At 37.4% G+C, this 14141-nt stretch overlaps 1 long non-coding RNA gene across 1 annotated transcript; it reads right to left on the reverse strand.

The window, feature by feature from the left end:
• Window positions 1–13216: 13216 nt before the first annotated feature.
• On the reverse strand, window positions 13217–14141 carry LOC148770486 (uncharacterized). Its single transcript, XR_016031234.1, has 3 exons — window positions 13836–14141; window positions 13600–13683; window positions 13217–13459 (listed from the first exon to the last, which is right to left on the reverse strand). It is a non-coding gene; the product is annotated as an uncharacterized LOC148770486 (long non-coding RNA).

Raw genomic sequence — 14141 nt, forward strand, 5'->3', positions numbered from 1 at the left:
TGGATGCCGTCCCCCTCGCATATTGGGAACCTCCACTTCCCCTTCCGGCCGCCTCCGCCGCCAATTTTGGCAATCGGCCACTCGTTGCTGTTCCTAGGGTTTCTCCACCGCCGTCGCCGCCAGTGACGTCGCCGTCGCCGCCTATGACACCGCCGTCACCCTTCACCTATTCTCCACCATCTTCTCCGCTGCCACACTCTGCTCCACCGCCTGTTGAACCGACCTCGCCGCCGCTGTCAACCCCCGCACCGGCTTCACCTCCACCGCCGCCATCCTCGTCGGTCCACAAAGGCAAGCGACCTGCCACCCCACCACCGCCGCTCCGTCGCTCCCGTCGACGTGCTCCTCACTCTGCCTCGCCTTCCGCTCAACCCACCACCTCTGATGACTCTGCACCCGATCCCGTGGTGCCTATATCTGCCGTCGATGCCTTTAATTCTCGGTTCTTTCTCCGAGCGAATCAAATCCGATGGCGTCTGGTAAGTGGACGACCTTTTGTTTCCGAACGACCCTTAGGTCCCTCGTTTGATGCGTATGGTTTTTCTGATCTACTCCGTAGTGCTGGTATTTTTGCGACTGTGACTCGCTTTTCTCATTTTGAGAGTCAAGTGATTCATGATTTCTATGCAAACCTAACGAGTGGAGTCTCTGATAGTCGTAGTGGTTTTTACGAAAGGGTGTATGTTTCTAATCGAGTCTACGAGTTCAATCCCACTCGGATTGCATCTCTCTTTGACCTGTCAACAGTTGGAACTGTGGCTCCGACAGTTGGTGATTCTGAGTTGATATCCACCCTTACTGGAGGCAAGATGCGCACATGGCCTCTCCAGACGACTGATCTTACTATGAAGTACCGGATCTTATTCGGCATTGGAAATACAAATTGGTTCCCCACTGCTCACCATGGTACTCTGAATCGACGACGAGGACTTCTACTGTACTGCATTGGAAGTGGCATCCCATGTGATCTTGCACAATTCATCTTTGAAGAAATCGTGGCCGAAGCCGATTCTAAGTCTACTGCCTACTCTCTTCCGTTTCCCTCGTTGATCTACCGACTTCTGATTGACCAAGGCTACATCCCAAATCGGAAGAACGCAGTTCCGTCTCTCCCACTTCCTCTCTCTATCTCCTCGAAGATAGTGGATCCTCATTCCGATTCTCGCCGCGTGCCTCGTGTGGATGACCTACCGTGCCGACCATCTCCTACTTCCGGCGATCAATCTGCTCCTTCCGCTACCGCTCCCATACTTTCCGACGTTATTTCCCTTCTTTCCGCAGAGTATAAGGCCACCCTCGCAAGAGCCGATGCACTGAAGACAAAAATCGAGTACTATACCGCCCTTGCTCAGAAAGGGGGAGACACTTCAGGGGGAGATGCCGCTCATTCAGGGGAAGCTGGCCACGATGCCGCTCATCAGGAGATATCTCGCTCAGGGGGAGTTGCAGCTGCTGCTGGATCCAGTGATCAAACTGCTGCTCCAACTGTTCCAACAGTTGGTGGTGCAACAGCTGAGGCAGATACCGATGATGAAGAAGAGCTGTTCGTGGATGCCGAGGATATTCTAGATTAATTTTTCCTTTTATTTTGTTTTATTTGATTGTTGAAGTTGTTTTCTGAACAATGGCTTGTAATAGTCGGATAGGCTTAATTCTGCTCTCTTTTTGACTGTTGTTTTGTTTGTTTTTGTTAACTGTTCTAACAGTTACTCTTTTATGCAGTCTAATGTTTTTGTCAGGTTTTTGATTAAGGGGGAGGACTTGATTATAATAAATAGATGACAAAGGGGGAGATTGTTAGAATCCGAGAGGATTCTATTTCGGTTTTTCATGACGTTTACGAAAAACGTGTATAAAAACTAGGGAAGTTTCCTTAGTTCTTTAAACTCTTATTTTGTCATTAATTTATTTAATTACCTAAGTGTTTTATTAACAAGGAATTCCTTTGAATAAGATTTTCCTTGTTTACATAACTCTTTTTCCTTACGTAAGATTATATCTAACCTAATGGGCTCTATTTCTTGTGTAGGGCTCTACTAATTCAACAAAAGGAAATATAAGAAGGCAGCATCAACGTAGTTATTCCCCGTCCCTTTATTTGGAGAGAAAACGAATTTCTGCTCTTACGTTGCTGCTCCAGAATTCCCGGTCTTAAATCGAGAAGAAAATACAGAGAAAAGTTTTGCTTCTTTCACCGAAAAGAAGATCGATTCTTCGGGAGAAGAATTCAGAAGATCTCGGGAGGAGGTCGATCCGCCGACTGAGGGACTCAGCGTTGAAGGAATTTCAACCGTGCGGAAAGGGACGTGCTGCAAAGTGAAGATTGACAATTCAGCGTAGGATACAAGAACGGCGTCGACAAAGAGGGAGTCTTTGCATTTTCGATTAAGTCCTATTACTGTATTCGTAAAACTAAAAATTAGTGAATTTCATTTGCAGGTCCCCGTGGATGTAGGGTACAATTGTATCCGAACCACTTTAAAATTTGTGTCTTTTTATTACTGTTCCATTAACTGTTGCAACTCTTCGTAAAACAGTAGAACAGTAGCTAAAACTGAATCTAGAATTTATCGGACACAAATTTATAATTAATTTGCACGAAATAATTCTAACAATATATATATATATATATATATATATATATATATATATATATATATATATATATATATATATATATATATTATATGAAATTTTTTTTAACTTATATATATGTGGTCCATGAATCAGATTGAAATAATTAAGTGTGGAGATGTGTGTCCATATGCATGGGTATACATACAAATTTTTTATTTCTTGGTAAAGAAAGTAGGGTATATTAATATATGGTTTTCCATTTGTTTGTTTACGTACTGCATGCTGAGGGGTTTTTCGGGCAATCGATGCAAAAAAAAATTGCCATTTAGTGTTGATTTCTGGCACACAGTTTTGTTTCTTAGTGTAATGTTAATCTGTATCCTTCATTAAGAAATAGTGTCATTTTGTGTAACTTGATAGAGACTTAAAGGAAAGGGTCCCCAATATATAATACATCGGTGGGGTTATTTTGGGTATTATTATTCTTGCTAATTATCCAAAGATTCTTTCAAGTTTTATGGGGCATGAGTTGGGTGAACATGTGGCTGCACATGAAGCTGCCTTATCATCATCTTCTTTTGTTTTGGTGAGAACCAATTGGTTGGGAAGAAAGGTTATTGTTATATGCTACATTGGACGAATGTTTCATCTGATTATATTCTATTGTACTTGTACATATATATGGGCAAATTACAGCCATCTCTGATTCACGGTCAAATTACGAAAACCTCCTCATATTTGAGTAATTACAACCACCCCTCAACTATGTATTATTTTATAAAAATACCCTTTCAGAAGTAAATTTAGGGATGTTAAATCGGTAATTAAAACCGAACCAAAATTTCGATACGTCAACATTTCATACCATTTACCGAATTGAATATACAATTTGGTTCAGTAAATAACCAAATTACATTATATATAAAAATATTTTAAAGGATGGGATGACTGTAATTACCCAGACAAGAGAGATTTTTTCATGATTTGACCATACCTCAGGGGTGGCCATATATATATATATTATTGTGCGTGAATCAAAGGTAACAAAATTGCTTGTTGTATTTAATATTATGTGTGTAGTAGGTAGCAGGTAAATAGATCAACCCTTATTAGGAGAGTTAATATCTGGCATCTACTATTAAAGTAGAGATTTGGGGTTCGAATCGTGCTCCTATCCTATTTAAATTTAAGAAAATGAAAACAAAGGTAGTTGGCTGGAAAGTACTGTAGTCGTCCTATAAGTTGACTCGAAAGTTGTATATATGCAATTTTGTACAGTGCCCATCGTCCCATAATACAATATTAATTATTATACCAAAAGGCGAAGGTCCTCAGGATCCCATTTCTTGGCCCTACAAGTATTTGATACAGGTATCTGGAGGAGCATATGGGCAGATCCTTGCAAAATGCAAGGTTCGGTACTGATGGTTCCGTCAGGGTCCGTTTTAATTGCATGTCGAATATCGTATTTCAGGTAATATATATTTTTTCTTATTTAATTAATCAAAGTTTTAATTGAGGAATAATATAAAACAATCATTTAATCTGAATATTAATTTCTTGGCAGCTTGATGGAAAAATAATTGCTCCACAAAATTCTGGACCTTGGGGATCAGGGTTAGACACGGTCATGGGCCGGTTCGGGTCGGTTCTGGGCCGGTTCATACCGGTTCACGGTTCACTTTTTCCGGAACCGTAACCGGCCCGTAATATGCACGGTTCGGCGGGCCGAGTCGGCCCGGCGGTTCAATCCGGTTCCGGGCCTATCCGGGCCGGTTCCGGGTCGGCTCGAAAAATTTGAATTTTTTTTCTTTTTTTTTTTAAATTTTTTTTGAAATATTTGATGAATAAGTAAATTATAGGAAACATTGGGGTGTGAGGGTATTTATAGGAAAAAATGAGGGGGAACAATTCAAAGAAAAGCAAATTATATGAAAAGTGCATCTATATATTAAAAACCAATTTGTGGTAAATGAAAATTAATGTTCCAGAGTATGTTGTTTGAAACAATAAAATGTGGGACTTCAAGCTTGTTAAGATATACTAGAACCATAATTATGGGGTATGATTAGATATTAATATATATGAGCACCATAATTATGAAATTTGATTAGAATGTAGTTTTAGAATTGATTTGATTATGTTTCCTTGTTTAGCTTATTATTTTGTGTATAAATACGCATACCTCTATTGAGAAGAACACACACCGAAAATATTATACTATATTCATTGTTCATTAGTTTTAATATGACATAAGAGCCGGGATAAAATCCTAGATTTTCTTTTCTCTTTCTCTCCAAAACCCTCTCTCTCGAAAATGCATAATCTCGGCCACCTCTCTTCTCACCACCCCTTCCATTCACTTCGTCGGTCGCCGATCTACGTTGCCGAAAAAAAAAAATTGAGCGTGTGAGCCACACGACCACCACCTGCCGCCGCTGTTAACCCACGCGCCGTAGCGTGAATCCCAGTTCGGCCTTTTTTTTTTTTTTTTCGGTGTCTTTTTTTCCGTCATTTCGTCGGCCTCTTGCGAATCTTCGTGTGGTTGGTAATCTGCTACTTCGGTGAGATTGGTATTTCTTGGTGATTTTATCCCACTTTTTTTTTCTCTACAAAGTGTTTTTGATTCCCGTCTTGATATGCTAATGCGAATTCACCTCTGCCATTGTTTGCAGTCTTTTCCTCTGTCGTTGTTGCCAGCCTTATCATCTGCCTTGTTGGCAGCATAGTCATTTGCCTTGTTGGCAGTCTTGTCATCTGCCTCGTTGGCAACCTTGTCATCTACCGTTGTTGGCAGTCTTGTTTGCCCTTGATTGGTAGCCTCTGCCGTTGTTGGCAGCCTAGTTATCTGCCTCGTTGGCAGTCTTTTCCTCTGCCCCTTGGTGGCAGCCTTTTCCTCTGCCCTTGTTGGCAACTTTTTCCTCAGCCCTTGGTGGCAACCTTGTCCTTTGTTCGAGAAGAGAATGTTGAAATTCTCTCTTTGTGATCGTGATTTATCGAGTTGTCTACTGCATACTCCTCTAATTTGAGGGGAGTTCTATCAATGAACTTTTGTTTGTGAAAGTTTTGCTGATTAGAGTGATCTTTTTACAAAAGTGCATTCACCAGTCGGTTCAACACCCTCGTTTCGAAACTCAATTTGGTCTTTGTTGACCCAACTTGAGTTTGAGGGGAGATCTTAAGATATATTAGTACCATAATTATGGGATATGATTAAATATTAATATATATGGGTACCATAATTATGAAATTTGATGAGACTGAAATTTTGGAATTGATTTGATTAGGTTTTCTTGTTTAGCTTATTATTTTGTGTATAAATACTCATACCTCTATTGAGAAGAACACATACTGAAAATATTATACTATGTTCATTGTTCATTAGTTTTAACAAAGCTATCGCACATTGGAAAAATAGTGAAATTGTGAGCTATTTATATAGCTCAATGTTGGACCTTAGAAGTAAACCCTTTGAGCATACAACTTTGTTTGGGAGAAAGATCTATATGTTCTGAGTTTTGACTCAGGTCCTGTACTCCGACCGGCTGGCTCGGCTTGTTTTTTCGTTTCGGAGCTTGGACTTGGGCTTAAACCATTATATTTATTTTTTGGCTAAAAACATTAGGGAATGGGCCAACGACCAATGGATTCTCCTACCCGAAGCCCACTTCGAAATGTTCCCAATTGATTTGAAAGATTTATATGTTGTGAGTTTTGACTCAGGTTCTGTCATCCGACCTGCTAACTCGGCTTGTTTGTTCGTCACGGAGCTTGGGCTTGGGCCTAAACCACTATATTTATTTTTTGGCTAAAAACGTTAGGGAATGGGCCAACGACCCAATGGATTCTCCTACCCGAATCTCATTTCGAATTGGCCCAATTGATTTGAATTGGTGCGGGTGAACCAGTGAAAACCATTTGGCCCACCGGCTCTAGCCAAAACAGTGCAAAATAGGGCAAACCGGTGGGTCTTTGCCACCTTTTGCTCCAAGGAACACTACTTTACAAATCTTATAAATAGACCCCCGGTTTCCCATAATTCACTTTAATCCGAAATCCATTTCTCTTCTTTTGCATTTCTAGCCTCCCAATTGATTTGAATTGGTGCGGCTGAACCAGTGTAATGTTGGGATGTGAATTCCAGGATTCAATGAAAATTCGCAAGAGGTTCTAGATTAGCCGGTTTTAATTTTATTAACATGTTTTGATTAGATTCGTTTAAAGCGGAATAAATCTAATCTAGCAACTTACAGTTTTCGCGAGCAGATCCGTTTCTATCTTCGGCGCACGAACGAGGATCCACGTCAAGCCTTCAACCTTCGTAAAAGTTGATGTCCAGAAATTTTCAGTCCTCTTCCTTCACCGATATCTCCACGACCGTTGATCCGATCTGGTAACCCTTCGGGCGGATTGTAGATCTAAGGGTTAGGAAGCTACTGTATAAATTTTGAGCCTATCCGACTAACGATTGATTTATGGTGATTTTATTCGCAGGACTGCTCAGAAAATTCAGGAATAATAGTTTGCTCTAAAAACCTATAATCTTTTGTATATCCCGGATTAATAATTCTTCTGGGTGGACTTGTACTTGAAGAAATCTAAATCTATAATCGAGAAACCTAGAGAGAAAAGAAGAAGAGAAAAATTTCTTTTTCCCGGAACGTGAATAGGCGTGTACGAAATTTTTCTTTCTCATCAACTCAATCTCTATTATATATAGCACAAAGAATTAGAGTCACGCATAGAGAGGATTACATGGAAACAAATCCCACTCCTTCTATAACTCTATATAGTCGAAAATTGCAATCTAATGGGGACTTAATTTTTGGCTATATTAATTCCAATATATAATATTGGTTGAACTTTTATTTCTTGGGCTACAATAGGGACTAAAGGAGAAAATATAAATCGGGCAACTAATAATTAATTAAATCCAAACTCTTAAAAGAATTCATTTAATTAATTATTAAATAATTATTTATTTTCCACTACCAAATAATTATTGAACTCCCGTTTATATTCTCAAATATTACATTCGAGCTCTGGTCGATCATTACTTAGATTCTCCCCACATTAAGAAATCTTATAACCACCAAATAATTTATTCACTGCTAAATAAATTAAATGGTTTCTTTTCATGAGTCTTACTCGCTTAACTTATTTGAGTATGCCGGATACGAAATCCACCTGGCCAGGACTTGGCATAAACAAATCTTATAAGCTACTCAAGGGTTATTATCAATCTCATATTTCCGAGATGTGGATTCCTTTCGATAATTAATTTCCACCTATTAATTCTTAATGTCTCTACCCAACGCACCGGGGGCCATTTGACGCAATATAGGAATCTCTCCCATTGTGACATCAAAGTAGAGATCATCAATTAAATATGTACGTTAATTATCTAGGGATTAAGAGAGTAAGTAATTTACTGTCAACTAGAAATAATACAGTTTCATTTATGAACAGTGATGAAACAATTATTTCACATTGTCCGGTTCAACACATGCCGGGTGTGCTAACACAATAAGTCAAAACAATAACTACAAAAGTTATTCTCTGTTTACTGTGATCAAGACCAATCACTTAAATATGGTGCTACAATCTTTTACCAATGGTTAGTCCATTTCCATCTACATTGTGAACGTTTATCTTTATATTCTAAACGAACTTTCGAAATGATATTTCTGTGCGCCGTAGCACACCATCTCGAATACTATTAGAATATTAGACTTATGCTTTTAATTAATTGACAAACAATCAATTAAATGCATTGAATACCCTAGTGCATATTCTCCTAAAATGATAATATACTATTTTATTAATTCAATAATAAAATTATGTAGATAAAAGCGAGACTTTTAGTCTACTATCCTAACATGTAAACCATTCGGCCCAAGGGCTCTAGCCGAAACAGTGCGAAATAGGGCAAACCGGTGGGTCTTTGCCACTTTTTGCTCCAAGGGACACTACTTTTCAAATCTTATAAATAGACCCCCGTTTTCCATTAATCCAGTTCAATCCGAAATCCATTTCTCTTCTTTTGCACTTCTAGCCTATCCTTTCCAGACTCTCTCGAAAAGATCTATATGTTGTGAGTTTTGACTCATGTCCTGCCATCCGACCAGTCGGCTCGGCTTGTTTGGTCGTTTCGGAGCGTGGGCTTGAGCCTAAACCACTATAGTTATTTTTTGGCTAAAAAGGTTAGGGAATGGCCAACGACCCAATGGATTCTCCTATCCGAAGCCCATTTTGAATTGGCTCAATTGATTTGAATTGATGCGGCTGAACCACTGCAAATCATTCGGCCCAACGGCTCTAGCCGAAAATTGGCAAAATAGGGCAAACCGGTGGGTATTTGCCACCTTTTGCTCCAAGGGACACTACTTTTCATATCTTGTAAATAGAACTTTTTGGTGGTTGCATCTTGGGTTGACGATTTCCATTAAAAGCCGCCTGCACCATTTCGGGAAAATAATTTTTGTTTCGGAGAAAGACCTATATGTTGTGAGTTTCGACTCATGTCCCGCCGTCCGACCGGCGGTCTCGACTTGTTTGTTTGTTTCGGATATTGGGCTTGGGCTTGGGCCCAAACCACTATTTTAATTTTTGGGCTAAAAACATTAGGAAATGGGCCAACGAACCAATGGATTCTCCTACCCGAAGCTCATTTCGAATTGGCCCAATTGGTTTGAATTGGTGCGGCTGAACCAGTGTAAACCATTCGGCCTAACGGCTTTATAGCCGAAACATTGCAAAATAGGACGAACTGGTGGGTCTTTGCCACCTTTGCTCCAAGGGACACTACATTTTAAAACTTTATAAATAGACCCTCGTTATCACATAATTCAACACTTCAATCCGAAATCCATTTCTCTTCTTCTGCATTTCTATCCTAACCTTTCCGGACTCTCTCGGAAAGTTCTAAATAAAGTACAATTCGTCGTACTTGAAATTTGGAGTGCTCTTATTCCAAGTTCTTACCGTTGTATCTTGGGAGACGATTTCCATTAAAAGCCATCGGCACCGTTGCGGGATATTTCGTCTTAAGGACATAGACAACTCGCCTCGGCTCAATAAAAGCATATTTTTGACAACTATCTTAAGATGAAATTATCTGCAAAATGGCAGAAGAAAATAACAACTCGCAGTCGCCGCCAACTTCTATCCACCAAACCCAAGCCGCCAAACAAAACCCTAGCTTGATGCAACCACCTCCCACCATAGACCTAACCTCACACCACAGTCTTCAATGACCATCTACCACCATAACCTTCCACTCTATAACCACAACAACTGCTGCCTCTCTCAACCGTCATGAGCCTAGAGTCGCCACTACCATTTGCAGATCCGTAGTCTCCGACGCCGCCACCCACCATATCCACCATAACTGAGTGGTGAGCAAGAGACATATAGATAGAGCTAGAGGGTGAAGGAGAGGCGAGATAGAAAGGGAGAAGGAGAGGGAGATGGAGAGGGAGAGGGAGAGGCAAGGGAGAGAGAAAAAGAGAAAACAAAAGAACAATAAATCTGAGAAGGAGAGGGAGAGGGAGAGGCGAGAGAGAGAGAAACAGAAAATAAAAGAAAAATAAATCTGATTAGTTGAAGAAACGTGAGATATTATATTTAGGATATTAATGGCAAACTAGTGATAAAATAAAAATTAGGGATATGGGTCATATATTGTTTCAATGTAGGGATTTAATTAAAATATTGAGTTTAAGATTGTCATTTAGTTCAAATGACAATCTTAAATTGCTTAATATCATTGCTCCATATGATGTGATTAACAAGTGTCTTAGTAAAGACGATCCAATATTAGTTGAAGAAAATCTAATTTAATAAATACTTCCAATTTAGCAAAGTATTTAGCACCTCTTTACATTATAAGTTTCATGATACACACCGACACGCATAGACATAGACATAAACGAGAAATGGGCGTGTCTCGTATTCATTGATGTTTTGCTAGTAGTTTTTATGATTACTGGGTTGACGACAATGGAGATCGACATGGCGTTGGAACAACATCCTAAATCAGTACCCCATATTGTGTCACGTTGTTGGGGCACAACCAATTTCATCGTATATTGTTCATTTTACATATCTAATAGGTATCCCATGTTCTATAAGCCAAATCAAAGATGTTGTAATTATGCCCAGAAGACGGACATAAAATTCTTTTGCAAAAGATTCGTGAGTGGTAAGGATATAATATATAGTTCATATAAAGTGGTGGATCTTGCAAGATATTGTGGTAATCCACTTCCAGTTGGTACAAAATGTGGAAGTAAGTCTCAATTTCTTAAGTTTTATGTTTTTATAGAAAACACTTTCTCGTAACTACGATAAATTTTATATAATGTTAATTTTTAATTAAATACGTCTAATGTAAAAACAAGTCAATTAGTTTAAAATATTTTAAGTTGCATTTAAAATCTACCAAAATACCTTCAAAATAAGTTTAAATAGTTTAATAACTTGAATCCATCGTAAAATAGATTCATTAAATTAATTTATGGTTTTATTATTACAGATTTGAAAATTTAAAATCATTTCTTCGAATAATTGGATGCAAATATTTGATGAGTTTATTATTATACATTTGAAATCCTCCTTTCAATCACTCAATACAAGAGTACTGAAGGAAAATAATATAAATTAAGTAAAATTCTAGAAGAGTTTAATTGAAGGGAGTAACATTGAATAAATTTCTTGCAATTGTTTCGATATTGATTATTTTATATATTGTAGATTACGCAGAAGGGGATTAAAAAACGCGCAAGCGGCGTACTACTCAAGGTACTAATAAACTTTATATAGCTAAATCATGGTCCTTGTAATAATTTAAAAGTTAATTAGATATTCGTTTGATGGTTAGACAACTCCTTATGTAATATATTATGTAGAGTTAGTTCAAATAGTTATTTTCTTAGGTATCAATAAGCTTGAGTAAACTGCAAAAAGTACCCCTGTGTAATTTCAAACTAGCAAAAACCCCCCTATGATAAATAAACTAGCAAAAACCCCCCTATGAAATTTTGTTAAAGGCAAAAACCCCCCTAGTGCATTTTCGTGTTGCACACTCGCCGAGTGTGCAGCTGGTGAAGATTTTTTAGACCTGAAATTACATAATTACCCCCAAATTTTATTAATATGTAATTTCATGATTTTTAGGGTTACACAAACCTTAATCTCCATCTTCCCAACTTCAATTCAACCGGCCTCCTCCCACCACCGCAGCACAGCCTCCACCGTCGGCTGCTCCGCTGTGCTGCTCTACAATAGACGCCGCGCGAAGTCCAGGATCGAGCACTTCGTGAGGACGAACAAAGGCGCTGACGATCGGAGGAGCTTCCGGACTCTGATCTAGAAGCCCTCTTCGGCGGCGGCGGCGGCAATTGGAGCCTAGCGGAGCCCTACAACCCCGATTACAAACTGGCGTTCGAGCCTTTGTTCACCACATATCACATATGCGTTCGTGTTCAACGGATTTTGTGGATTTTTTTTTTATTTTCTTTTTTGGTGTTGTTGCTAGGTTTGAAGAAACAAAACTAGCTTCTTTCCCATTGTTTTTAATTTTTGTTTTGTTTGGTTTTGGATCTTGACAAAAAAAATAGATAGAATTTTCTAGTTTGTTTTTGCTGGTTGGGATTCAATAATTAAGTGGGAAGACGATGGAGATGGCATCGGGATTCAAATCGTTGAAGATGATGATGATTCGATTTTTTTTTTTTTTTTTTTTTTTTTTTTTTGATTTTCTTGACTTTTTCTGATTATTAAAAATTTAGTATACAAATTAAATGGAAATATTATATTAAAAAAAAAAAAAAATCATCAATAAACATATAAATAATATTGTAATTTTTTTTTCTTTAACATAATTTAGTGTATGAATAATTTAAAAGTTATAAAGAAATTATATTATAATTTTAAAAATAAAAAAACCCCTTTCCATTTTTTTAATTAAAAGATATAACAAAAATAAAATTAGTTTTTATCAGTATAAAAAAATAAAATAGTTAGAACATTAGAAAGTAAGAATTTAAATATCTCATTTAAATATTTTACTTCAAATAAAAAAAAAAAGAATTTAAATATCTCATTTGTGCTTTTTTAATACTATAAAAATAGACATTTCACAGGGGTTTTTTTGTCTATTTACACAAGGTCAGCCCTTAAATTGATAGTGGGTCAAGTGTGCTATTTAAAAAAAAACACAGGGGGGTTTTTGCTAATTTATTTATCACAGGGGGGTTTTTGCTATTTTGAGATTACACAGGGGTACCTTTTGCAGTTTACTCCAATAAGCTTGGTAGCACCTAGCATGTAGCAATCGACGGCCGGAAAGAAATCATGTCCAAACAAGAGTCTTATGTTTCTATCAACATCAATTCTAATGGACAATTTGAGAATGTGCCCTTGATATGTATTCTACTTCTCAATAATGTATATATTTTAATTATTTTCCGCAATACCGTTTATGTACTTCAGACATAGACTCCAAATTTTCAGGATCTTTGAAGCAATTCTCAATACATCCAAGATGTTTTGCCGAAGTGATATTTTATAGGGGCAATTTGCTATAGGTCCCTTTATATTATAATTTATGTGTGTAAATCCAAGTCAAAATTTAATGTTTTAATAAATTAATAATATTTATTATGGCAAAAATACCCTTAATTAAATCAAATCAAATCCCCAAAAGTCTCTCTATCATAACAAATTCCCAAACATCTCTCTTCTAAATATTAACTAAAACAAATAAATTAATTCATAACAAAAATATACAATTTATTTTACAAACTCATACTCTAAAAACGTCACCGCAGCCCCACCACCGCCTATGATCAGGGAATTGCGACGTCTATGACTCCGCGAACTGCAAATAGCAAACTGAAAATTAGATTTTATATTATTGAATTGCAAACAACAAAATACCCATGATTTCGCCAAATGCAAACAACAAACTGAAAAACAAAATTCATAATATGTATTAATAAATTACAAACAAAAAATTACCTATGACTTCGGGAAATGCAAACAGCAAACTGAATAAAAACATTCAGCAAAACTTGCATTATTGAACTGCGAGCAATAAACTACCTATGACTTGGCCAAATGCAAACAGCAAATTGAAAAAAAAATAAAAAAAATCAGCATCATTAAAAACATCAACCAAAAAATTGTTTATAGAACAATTTGCAAACAACAAAAATATTAAACAAAATGTTTGTAAAATGTAACTTAAGACATACCTTGCGAATTGTAAACCAGAGGAATCGAATCTCAACACCAAACGCAATTCTTCAAACAACAAACGAAATTAAACCAACCGCAAACGGAAATTGCTAACAACAAACGATGAGAGGTTCTACATACGGAAAATACAATGCGAATTTGGCTAGAATTTTGGATTTCTGATTTTTTTTTGGAGGGGATGTTTGTCCTCCTCTTTAATTCTTTCATAAAGAAATCCTCTCATAATCTAAAAAGATCCTTGTTTTTTTTCATCTCTATAATATTTCTTCATTAAAAAAAAAACAAAGAAAACGAAAAAGAGA

This window comes from Erythranthe guttata, chromosome 5, assembly GCF_056151865.1.
Source record: "Erythranthe guttata isolate IM_541 chromosome 5, IM_541, whole genome shotgun sequence".
Lineage (NCBI taxonomy): Eukaryota > Viridiplantae > Streptophyta > Magnoliopsida > Lamiales > Phrymaceae > Erythranthe > Erythranthe guttata.